Source organism: Mustela nigripes, chromosome 6 (genome assembly GCF_022355385.1).
Source record: "Mustela nigripes isolate SB6536 chromosome 6, MUSNIG.SB6536, whole genome shotgun sequence".
NCBI classification, from domain to species: Eukaryota; Metazoa; Chordata; class Mammalia; order Carnivora; family Mustelidae; genus Mustela; species Mustela nigripes.
In genome coordinates, this window is record NC_081562.1 from 47,654,664 (window position 1) to 47,665,412 (window position 10,749).

A 10,749-nucleotide genomic window follows, 5' to 3' on the forward strand; every position below is an offset into this window, starting at 1 on the left:
ATGGCCATGGTCACCAAACTGTGGAAAGAACCAAGATGCCCTTCAACGGACGAATGGATAAGGAAAATGTGGTCCCATACACACTATGGAGTATTATGCCTCCATCAGAAAGGTTGAATACCCAACTTTTGTATCAACATGGACAGGACTGGAAGAGATCATGCTGAGTGAAATAAGTCAAGCAGAGAGAGTCAATTATCATATGGTTTCACTTATTTGTGGAGCATAACAAATAATATGGAGGACATGGGGAGATGGAGAGAAGGGAATTGAGGGAAATTGGAAGAGGAGGTGAACCATAAGAGACTATGGACTCTGAAAAACAACCTGAGGGTTTTGAAGGGGCGAGGGGTGGGAGATTGGGGGAGCCAGGCGGTGGGTATTAAGGAGGGCACGTATTGCATGGAGCACTGGGTGTGGTGCAAAAACAATGAACACTGTTACGCTGAAAAGAAAAAAAAAATATCCAAATCCAGCAATTGCACTACCAGGTATTACCCAAAGGATACAAAAATATGGATTCAAAGGGATACATGCACCCTGATGTGTACAGTAGCATTATCAATAATAGCCCAAATTATGGAAAGAGCCCAAATCTCCCATCAACTGATAAATGGATAAAGAAGATGTGGTATAGGGGTGCCTAGGTGGCTCAGTCCTTTAAGCCTCCAACTCTTGATTTCAGCTCAGGTCATGATCTTAGGGTCCGGGGATCAAGCCCTTGTTGGGCTCCATGCTCAGCAAGGAGTCTGCTTCAGGATTTTCATTCTCCCTTGCCCTGTGCTCTTCCTTCCGCTTGTGTGCACACGCTCACTCTCGTTCCCTCTCAGTCAGTCAAAGAAAGACAAATACCATATGATCTCACTCATAAGTGGAATTTAAGACACAAAACAGATGAGCATGGGGGGAAGAGGCAAGCCAGGAAACAGAGTCTTAACTAGAGAAAAAACTTACTGGAGGGGAGGTGGGCAGGGGATGGGTTAAATAGATGATTGGTATTAAAGAGGGCACTTGTGATGAACACTGGGTATTGTGTGTATGTATGATATATGTATGTATGATGAATCACTAAATTCTAAATATTACACTGTATGTTAACTAATGGAATTTAAATAAAAACTTGAAAAAAACTTTTCTTATTAAAAACCTACCAACCGGGGCGCCTGGGTGGCTCAGTGGGTTAAAGCCTCTGCCTTCAGCTCAGGTCATGATCCCAGGGTCCTGGGATCGAGCCCCACATTGGGCTCTCTGCTCAGCAGGGAGCTTCCTCCTCTCTCTCTGCCTGCCTCTCTGCCTACTTGTATGTAATCTCTGCCTGTTAAATAAATAAATAAATAAAATCTTTTAAAAACCCCACAAACCTACCAACCATTTTTAATCCTGCCTATCTCTATTTTTGTATTATCCTTAAAAGTCAACCTTGAAAAGGCTCTCCATAGTTCCTATTTGTTTCCATATGTTCCTCAGTCCATCACCTTCTGAATTTCATCCTCACTGAAACCTCTCTATTAGTAAATCAACCACTTTCCCTTAATTCCTTTGACTTCCTGGCAGGATTTGACTCTGCTATCCACTGTTTCCCTTTGTGATAACCATTTTGTGGCTTTTCTGTTGTTTCTCTGCCAGCTGATTTACAGATAGCTAGTCACTCTCTTCTCCATGTTCCCATAGTGGCTAAGGGATTGTAACACTTACCATGTTCTATATTAATAATTTTTGGGGCGCCTGGGTGGCTCAGTGGGTTAAGCCGCTGCCTTCGGCTCAGGTCATGATCTGAGTGGGATCGAGTCCCACATCGGGCTCTCTGCTCAGCAGGGAGCCTGCTTCCTCCTCTCTCTCTCTCTGCCTACTCGTGATCTCTCTCTGTCAAATAAATAAACAAAATCTTTAAAAAATAATAATTTTTGAAGACTATAATTGTATCTTATTCACCTTAGTATTTGTATGCCCTAGTGAATATTTCTTGTGCCTAATAATCAGTTTGTTGAATAGTAAATAACTGAAAAATGGAGAAGTCAAGAAGACTTGAGGCTACTTTCCAAAGGTGGTTGAAACCAGTGAGATTTGTTAAAGCACACTGTCCTACAAAATCCTTCATGTCACAATACAGGATATTTTGTCCCCTGTACCCTCACCTAAATTTCATCTTTTTCAAACTGTGGCTATCAGAATGATCTCTGGAAACCAAATTTGCCCTTTAAATTTATTACTCTAGCTTTCTTCTTTCTGCTTTTCTCTTGTTTCTCAGAGGATTTTTTATTCTTTGCTTAAAATCTTACCCTAGGTATGTTTGAAGTAAGATAACATTTAACAAAGCAAAATTAAGCAAATACATAAAACATACTGGGAAATTTGGTGAAAAGATAATGAATTGACTACACAACTTTTGCCTTCTCCCAAAACTCCTTTAAAGCAAGTGAAGAAATTTTCAAAAATGCATAAACCTGTAAGGATAAGAGGAATGAAGGGAAAAAAAAAAAAGAAGAATGAGAGAGAAGGCAACACAAAATCTTGAAATCTGGACTACAAATGGTGGTATAGGGCAGTTCTGAGAGCTGAGCAGTCAAAGCTAATTACCATTCCTCCTCCCCGCCAGGTCTCAAGAATTTGTAGTTGTGGGGAATCTCTGGACATGAGGGGAAGGAGATGGAAGATAGAAGCTAACAAAGACGGATTGAGAGTCTGTTTCCTGGGTGGCACAGTTGGTTAAGCCTCAGGCTTTTAGTCTCAGCTCAGGTGGAGATCTCAGGGTCTTGAGGTCAAGCCCCCCTTTGGACTCCACGCTTAGGGTGGAGTCTGCTTTAGATGAGATTCTCTCTCCCTCTCCCTCTTCCCCTCCCACGTGTGCTCTGTCTCTCCCTCTCTCTCTCAAATAAATAAATAAATCTTTTAAAAAGAAATATTAATATAATTAAGCAGTTACCTGTTATTTACTTACCACCAAGGAATAAAACAGGAAAAACATGGTCTCTGTTTTGGAGAACACTAGGTAGAGTTGAAGGAGGAATACCATACAGAAAATAGGTAGACTAATGAAACATAGGCTTGCCAGGCCAGGACCTCTGTCCTTCACTTAACTTTTAAAATGCTAGCAACCAGGCCTTTGTTTTGTAGCAGGCAATAGGAAGAGGTTTTTCTGGGGAATCTGACAGCCTACGAGATGAGATCTAAGGATCCCGATGAAACTAACTCAACACAGCTTGATCATCCTTCAGCAAAGTATGCACAGTCAAATCCATATAGGCTCTTAGAACTCAAAATTAAACTTTTAGTTTTCCACTCCTAATAAGCAGACAACCAAGGATTACCAAATTACTGAGAAATGCCTCTAATATGAAAGATACAATTCAAAATAAACAAAATGGTGTATTAGAGGAAACATAGGGAAGTAATGTAAAAACAAACAGAACAGAACCATTATTATTACTATATTCAGATAAAATAAAAAATAGTAAATATGACACAAAACATTTAGAGAACAAAAGAGAGCTATTGGAAATTTAAAATATGATAGAAATGAAAAAAAAAAATCAGTTAAAAGTTCAGATGGTAGGGTGCCTAGGTGGCTCAGTCAGTTAGGTGTTTGCCTTTGGCTCAGATCATGATTCTGGGGTCCTGGAATTGAGTTCTGCATTGGGCTCTCTGTTTAGCGGAGAGTCTGCTTCTCCCTCTGCCATCCCCACTGCCCCTCCCACCCCCCACAGGTGCTTGCTTTCTCTCTCTCCAAAAACAAATAACAAATAAAATTTAAAAAAAAAAAAGGTCAGATGATAAAATCAAAGAAATCTCTCAGAAAGTAGAACAAAAAAACAAGAAATGGAAAAGAGGGAAGAAAACACAAGAACATCTGTATTAGTTTGCTAGGGCTGCCATAACAAAATACCACCAGCTCGGTGGCTTAAATAATGGAAATTTATGTTCTAACAGTTGTAGAAGCTAGACATCTAAGATCAAGTCATTGTCAGATGGGGTTTCTCCTGAGGCTGTTCTCCTTGGCTTGCAGACAGTGACCTTCTTGATATGTCCTCATATGGCCTTTTATCTGTGCATACACATAATTAATGTCTCCTCCTTTTCTTATAAAGGACTACTAGATTGGGACCTCAGCCTTATGACCTCATTTAATTACCTTAATTACCTCTTCAAAGGCCTAATCTTTATATACAGTCACAGGGAGTTTAGGCGTTCAACATACGAATTTTAGAGGGATACGATTCATTCCGTATAACTACATCAGATGACTGGGCTAGGAATTCCAAAAAGAATGAAGAAACTGGAAGGAAAGAAATAATAAATATATGATTCAAGAAAGTTTTTCTTGTACATTTCCTGTTACGAGGTTCTAAGCTGAAAGATCCTACCAAACACCCAGAACAAAAAATGAAAACAGATCCACATCAAGGCACATCATCTCGAACTTCACAACACTGGAGAGAAAGAGATCATAGATACTTCCAGGTTATAGATTCAGAATGGCTTCAGATGGCTCAGTAGCAACCCTGTAATCTAAGGGAGCAACGGATTTCCCTAGACTCAGTTCTGCAAGTAGTCCCATTTCAATAGACCACCTTCAAAATTCTAAAGAGAATTAATTCCAGCTTAATACTCCATGTCCAGCCAACTATCAACCAAGTGTGTGAATAGAACAAAGATAATTTCAGACATGCTAAGTCTCCAAAAAAGTACCTTTCATGAACCCTTTCTCAGGAAGACTCTGGAGGTATGACCCACCAGAAGGAAGAAATAAACTAAGGAGGCAATTGTGAAATACAGGAAACACAATAAATATCAAATACGGAGATAAGAGAGTCCCAAGATGATGCTGAAAGAGCAAGGCCAGGATGATAGCAAAGACAGAAACCAGTTCCAGTTAGATTTGGTGGGAAATCTTTGGGAATTACTGCTTCAGAAAGATGAAATTGGGGTTTCTGGCTGGCTCAGTCAGAAGAGGATGTGACTCTCCAGCTCGGGGTCATAAGTTCAAGGCCACATTGGGTGTAGAGATACCTTCAATAAATTAATAAACAAGAAGAAAAGGATAAAATTGACAAAATTCCAGCTGCTCTGAAGCTTCAGAGAATATTTAAATACTTAATATTTGGGCACCTGGGTGGCTTAGTTGGTTAAGCCACTGCCTTCAGCTCAGGTCATGATCCCGGAGTCCTGGGATTGAGCCCCACATCAGGCTCAGCTCCATGGGGAGTCTGCTTCTCCCTCTGACCTTCTCCTCTCTCCTGCTCTCTCTCTCAAATAAATAAATAAAATCTTAAAAAAAAATACTTAATACTTAACGTTTAAATATTAGATCTAGAGTTTGGGAAGTAAACCAATGAGATACATAGAATACTGAGCAAATTTAAGAGCCATGCACTTATTAGCTCTAGGGAAAATACAATCTTTCACTAGATAAGAAAATAATTGTATTTGTGACTATGTAAATACTGAGTATTTGCCTAACAAAAATGTATAATTACATTGGAAGGATGAGCATTGGGGAAGGGTGCCATGTATGATGGAGATTGAGGAGGAGGAAATAGAGCCTAATCCTTAACTTCCATAGTGGAAAGTCAGCATCCTAATAGTCCAGGAAAGTCAGCATCCTAATAGTCCAAGAAAAAGCAATATAAGCCTAACACTTAAAAGCATGATGGTAAATATTAAAAAAAACACAAACATTAAAAGAGCAGAAAGCAGTTGCATGTAAGGGGGAAGAAATGAGGAGGTACATCTTTCATAAATTTTGTGGAGCTGACTCTAAATATTGAGGATTTATAACCTTATTAAAATTAAAAATGAGGAGCACCTGGGTGGCTCAGTGGGTTAAAGCCTCTGCCTTCGGCTCAGGTCATGATCCCAGGGTCCTGGGATCAAGCCCCTCATAGGGCTCTCTGCTCAGCAGGGAGCCTGCTTCCCTTCCTCTCTCTCTGCCTGTCTCTCTACCTAATTGTGATCTCTGTCTGTCAAATAAATAAATAAAATCTTTAAAAAGAAAAGCTAAAAAAATTTAAAAATGATTGAAAAAATACAATTGCATAATAGACATGCATTTAATTGGAAAACTATGAATGACAATCACTCTTAATTACAATTTTTATTAATTTCCTTTCACAACTTTCACGACCTTTTTTTAAAAGATTCTATTTATTTATTTATTTATTTATTTATTTGAGAGAGAGAGAGAGAAAGTGAGAGAGCATGAGAGGGGAGAAGGTCAAAGGGAGAAGCAGATGTCCCATGGAGCTGGGAGCTTGATGTGGGACTTGATCTGGAGACTCCAGGATCATGACTTGAGCTGAAGGCAGTGGCTTAACAACTAAGCCGCCCAGGTGCCCTCTTTTCACAACTTCTAAGTAAATATTTTTTAAATGAGTCCACTATGGGCGCCTGGGTGACACAATCAGTTGGGTGCCTGACTTTGGTTTCAGCTGGTGTCCTGATATCAGGGTTGTGAGATTGATACCCCCCCACCCCCCGACCCCCACTGGTTGAGCCCTAAGTCAGGCTCTGCATTCAGCAGGGCGTCTGCTTGAAATCCCTCTCCCTTTCCCTCTGCCCCTCCTGCTTGTGCTCTCTCTCTCTCTAAAATAGGTAAGTCTTAAAAAAGAATAAATGAGTCCACTAAATAGAAGTACAAGAAATGTGTTCAGGGCTTAGTTATAATTAGTGCCACATAAAGAGCTAAGTTATCATCTGGAGCATCATTCTGCATTTCAAATAATACCCTGTGGTAAAACTAAGTAAATACAAAATGAGTTTCTCTTAAAAATGATCAAACATTTGCGCACCTGGAAGACTCCATGGGTTGGCCTCTGCCTTCGGCTGGGGTCGTGGTCTCGGGGTCCTGGGATGGAGCCTCACATCTGGCTCTCTGCTCAGCGGGGTGCCCACTTCCCGCCCCCCACCCCCGCCTGCCTCTCTGCCTACTTGTGATCTCTCTTTCTGTCAAATAAATAAATAAATAAATAAAATCTTAAAAAAAAAAAATCAAACATTAATATTGATTTTTATTCCATTCCCAAATTAGAAATTTAGTTCGAGAACTTGATTGTATGAAAATAACAGGTGTAAATAAGAAATGACAGTTATCACAAACATTAAGCAACATCTCCAACAAGCATTGCTTTCCCTCTTCAGCCAACTTTTTTGCTAATCTGTGTTTGTTTCTTCAATCAGCCTCTTTTGTTATCCAGTGGTTATCCTGTGTTGTTATCCGAGCTATCTCGTGCTTCCTGGATATAACCCATCTCTGCATCTGAGCTGTCACTCTCAAGTCTCTCTCCCCTACCTTGGCCCATTCTTTATACACCTTTGGGTGACCTGATCTGAACAAACCCGTATTTTTTCTGAGTTTCATCATATTAGAATGGCTCCAGAATCTGAAAGCCAAAGGCTGCGCCTGTGTTGGGGACCTCTACTGCCCTCCCATGGCTGATCTACCCATTACATCCACATAGTCTTTAGACTTGACCCTTGGGATCCCAAAAGCTGTTTTACTGGAATCGTGTAGGCCTGAAGAGTAAGAAAAATCCTGAGAGGGTCATCATGGAACCTCAGAAAGAGGATCATGGGTTCAACTGTTTATGGAGCACGTATTATGTTCCAGGTGTTTGAATATGGGTATAAACAAAAGTAAAAAACTCTGCCCTCCTTCCTATTAGGACAGTGACCCAGTATGGTGTGTCAGAGGGTAACATGATTAAGAGAGTGTACAGATGTGGAGGAAGGGGTAGCCAAGAAGGATATCACAGCCTGAGTAGAGAGGGTCTATTCCATGGCATGGCAGTGTTGGGAGATTGATTACATACAGACAAATTGATCAAATACACACATGTCCTAAGGATACATTTGAAAGAACAATGGAAGCCAGGTTTCTCACTATCAGAGAAGTGTGGAGAAAGAGAAAACTAGAATGAACCTTGTGGTGTGGGACTGGAATTGGAGATACTGATAAGAATTCAATATAAATAGATAAAGTGATCAATTGTGTAAATACATATATCCTCTAGTTCCATCCACAGGTGTGGCCTGGAAACAGAGACACTCTAGTGTCTAGATCTTGTTTTTCAAATACCATTGTCCAGGGGTGCCTGGGTGGCTCAGTTAGTCGAGCACTGGACTCTTGATTCAGCTCAGGTTATGATCTAGGTTATGAGATCAAATCTTGCATCTGGCTCTACGCTCAGCGGGGAAACTGTTGGAGATTTCTCTCCCTCTCCCTCTGCCCCTCCACATACCCTCTCTTAAATTTTTAGAAATAAATAAATAAATAAACAAATAAATACCATTATCCACTATGAGGAATTAGTGCTCTGTGGAGAAATGGCTGATTCCAGGGCTGGAGCAGGTAAAGAACAGGAAGAGTCTTAGAATATCCTGTACTGCAAAACAAGAAAGTGCTCAAGAATGATGGGGACATGGCGAAATGACGCAGAAGCTAGCTTGCAGAGAGGCTCTACGAGCCAAATTATGAACAATATGAACATCAAAATAAATGATAATAATAGATGATTGTTCACTATAATTTGAATAAAATAGGAAGCCATGGGCCCATATTGATACAATAAATAAATGCATGAACTGAAAACCTGATAAGGAACAATCTCAAAGTAACTTACCCCTTCCCACGTACTTCACGGAGGGGGTCACATAATCAAATGACCAAAGTAAACACCATCAAGTAATAGAACATTTCAAAAGTGCGTGGTACCTGAGAGGATACAATGGGAACAGCCCAGATCACCTCTGTGTATTTTTGCCAAAGATGCACAACCTAACCTAACCAAGAGAACATCAAAACAATTTTAAGACATTTTGCATCGTAACTGTTCTGCGGTCTTCAAAATTGTTAGTCATCAAAGTCAAGGAAAAAAACTGAAGAAATGATCCAGAATGAAGAAAGTGAAAAAAAAAATGGCAAGCAACGTATAATTTTTAAAAAGATTTCATTTATTTGACACAGAGTGGGGAGAGAGCAAGGGGAGGGGCAGCCAGAGAGGGAGAAGCCGGATCCCTGCTGAGCAAGGAGCCCGATGCAGGACTCTATCCTAGGCCCATAGTAGGATCACAACCCCAGCCCAAGGCAGCCGCTTAACCAACTGAGCTACACACGTGCCCCTATAACACATAATTCTGAATTAGATCTTTCTATTGTGAAAAACTTAGGGAACAGTGGATGAAACTGAATGGAATCTAAAGATTAGGTGTAATAATGTATCGATGTTCACTTCCAGATTTGGGTGCTGTTTTGAGGTTATGTAGGAATCACACATTGAAGGACTCAGGGTCACATGGGCATGAATTTACCCTCAAACTGCTTGGGAAAATTAAGGCCTTTGTATTGTACTTATAAGTCCTAAGGAAAATTGAGTTATTTCAATGTCCTTAAAAAGTGAGAAACATCTCTTATTTTAGAAGTGATATTGTAGCAAGAAGACAAATAAATAGGGGTGGCTGGGTGGCTCAGTGGGTTAAAGCCTCTGCCTTCGGCTCAGGTCATGATCTCAGGGTTCTGGGATCAATCCCCGAATCGGGCTCTCTGCTAGGCAGGGAGCCTGCTTCCCTTCCTCTCTCTCTGCCTGCCTCTCTGCCTCGTTGTGATCTCTGTCTGTCAAATAAATAAATAAAATCTTTAAAAAAAAAAGATGACAAGTAAATAAATGAGTAAGACATGTGGTCTATCAAACGGCTATAGTCTTGAATGCCTCAGTTAGAATCTAAATAGCAGAAGGAAGGCCAGCCAAGGATTGAGAAGGCGGAATCTGTGAGACGAGATGTGAACCAGAAGGAGAAGGTGAGGGAGAAAAAGCTTTCTAGAAGGATGAAGTGGTTCACTTAGCCAAGTGCTGCTCTAAGATCATGTGAGATGAACAGAGATCACTAGAATTGGCCCCAGGGAGTCACAGGAGGAGCGCTGAAGGGAGAGGTTTCAACTGACTGAGGACAGCAGCCAGGTTAAGAAGGTTCGAAGAGAGAATGAGAGATGAGGATATGCAGTCAGTGTGGCATGGATCTGTCATCCCAGAAGTCAGAGTGATGTAGTTAGACGCTTGTGTGGGGGTAATGGAGGTTTTTTAAGATGCAAGTTTTCCAGCACGTTTTGTACAATGGCAGGGGATATCCAGCAAAGAGAAACTCAGGGTGCAGGAAACACTCCACTAAAGGAGCTGTGAAAGGGATGCAATCCAAGATTGCATGTGGAGACTCTGCCATTGGCCAAAGCAAAGGAAGAGAGGGTGGGCCCAGGGGAAGTGTGACCGCTGTCACAGTGGGAAGGAGGGGAGAATTTCGTATGAGTTTGCTTCTCCCCTTTGGAGAGTGGGGACACCAACACAGGAGTGCAGAGGAGTGACTCAGGTGACCTTGCAGACAGAGGGCCCATGTAAGATTTGTGGTTATCAAAGTGAGATCTGCCTTTGGCTTAGGTCATGATCCCAGAGTCCTGGGGTCGAGCCCAGCGTCAAGCCTCACGGGGGGCTCCTAACACAGCGGGGAGTTTGCTTCTCCCTCTCCCTTGGCCACCCCTCCGCCCCTGCTCATGTTTGCTCTCTCTCACTCACTCAAATAAATAAATAAAATCTTAAAAAAAGTAAAGTGAGATCCCTCAGAATGCGTGTAGAATTTTCCCCCAGCAATATCCAGCTGTTTGGGTATAGGTAAAGATATAAGGTATATTAAGAGTACCAAATAATTCTTTTTTGAATACACATATTTTTTCTTCATAGACACTAGTTGGGTCTAAACAAAGACAAG